Raw genomic sequence first — 1,985 nt, 5'->3', positions numbered from 1 at the left:
CAAAGGCCTGTGCAAGAAGACAAAGTATTTTAATTAAATTTTATTATTATTATAAAGTTCTAATAAAAAGACCTGGACCTAGAAAACCAAAAAGGAAGAATAACTCAACACATTTCAAATTGAAAGAACCAAAGAAAAACATTAAAGCCTCATGTTGCAATATTGAAGGATTCTATAAGTAAATATTCAACGATGCAGGAAGCATCAGAATGAGATGGAAGGAATACACAAAAATCAATGTACAAATAGAACCAGTTGACATGCAAGCACTGAAGGATGAAATCTAAGCTGCACTGAAAGCATTAGCAAAAGGCAAGACCAGGAATTGGTGGAACATCAATAGAAAAGTTTCAGCAAACTGATAAGGCTTTTGGAGGAAAATGGAATACAGCTCTACCTGACCCATTCCTAAGAAAGGTGACCCCACAGAACATGCCAGTTATAGAACAATATCATTAATGTCACATGCAAGTAAAAATTAATACCGCATGCAAGTAAAAAGATAATTTAACAACAGTTCCAGCAACATATCAATAGGCTGGTACCTGAAACTCATGCTGGATCACAGAGGACACGAGAGAAGTGATAGCACAGCTGATGTCAGACAGAGCTTGGCTGAAAGCAGAGAATCCTGGAATGATGTTTATTTGTGCTTTATTGACTATGTCCAGGCATTTCACTGTGTGGATCATAACAAAGTATAGACAGCATTGAAAGAATGAGAATTTAAGGATGCTTCATTGTGCTCATGCGAAATCTGTTCTTGGATAAAGAGACAGTCTTCGGACAGAACAAGAGAATACTGTATGGTTTAAGATTAAGAAAGGTGTCTGTCTAGGTTGTATCCTTTGCCATACTTATTCAATCTGTATGCTGAACAAATAATCAGAGAAGCTGGATTATATGAAAAAGAATGTGGTTCAGGATTGGAGGAAGGCGTCGTAACAACCCACAATAGGAGATGTCACCACCTTACTTGCTAAAGTGAGGAGGACTTGAAGGACTTGCTGATGAAGACCAGGGATTGCAGCCTTCAAGAGAGGTTGGTGGGAAATAGGGAGCTTATAACAAGGACTATAAGAATGAAAAATGTCCTCTTGGTGGTGTAGTGGTTACACACTGGGCTGCAATCCCCAAGAATGAAAAATATATTCTAAAACTGATTATCATAATGATCGCACAACTCTTCTTGATGTGATCGAACTATTGAATTGTTTGATATGTTAATCAAATTGTGTGTGTGTATTTTTAACAAAAAAGGATTACAACCTTCAGTATGGATTACAATCAAGATAAAGAAAGCCAACATCATCATAACTAGACCAATAGGTGACATCGTGATAAAGAGAAAAGATTGAAGTTATCAAGGATTTCCTCTTGCAAGGATCCATATTCAAAGCTCATGGAAGCAGCAATCGAGAAATAAAATGATGCATTGCACTGGATAAGTCTGCTCCACAGACTTCTGTAAAGTGTTGAAGTGCAAGGATGTCATTTTGAGGACTAAGGTGCTCCTGACCCTAGCCATGGTACTTTCAGTCACCTGAGAGCATGCAAACATTGGCCATGGAATAGGGAAGACTGAATGAATGCTTTTGAATAATGGTTCTGGCAAAGAATATTGAAATAACCGTGGACTGCCAAAAGAACAAACAAATCTATCTTGGACGAAGTGCAGTCAGAATGCTCCTTACAAGTAAGGACAGCAAGATGTTGTCTCAGGGACGTTGGAAAAGTTGTCAGCAAAGACCAGTCCCTGGAAAAGGAGAACATGATTGGTGTAGCAGAAGGGCAGTGGAAAAAAGAGGAAGGCTCTCAAGAAGATGGATTGACATCAAGACTGCAACAATGGCCTCAAAAATATAATGATTGGGGGATGAAGGGAGACGTCGGACAGGGCAAGATATGACAAAATACCCATTTATAAACTATCTAGGGCTCATGCGGGAGGGGGGAGCGGGGAGGGAGGGGAAAAATGAGGACCT

Source organism: Echinops telfairi, unplaced genomic scaffold (genome assembly GCF_000313985.2).
Source record: "Echinops telfairi isolate 266 unplaced genomic scaffold, ASM31398v2 ScPeMD7_7421;HRSCAF=8459, whole genome shotgun sequence".
Lineage (NCBI taxonomy): Eukaryota > Metazoa > Chordata > Mammalia > Afrosoricida > Tenrecidae > Echinops > Echinops telfairi.
Note: the sequence above shows the minus strand (reverse complement) of the source record.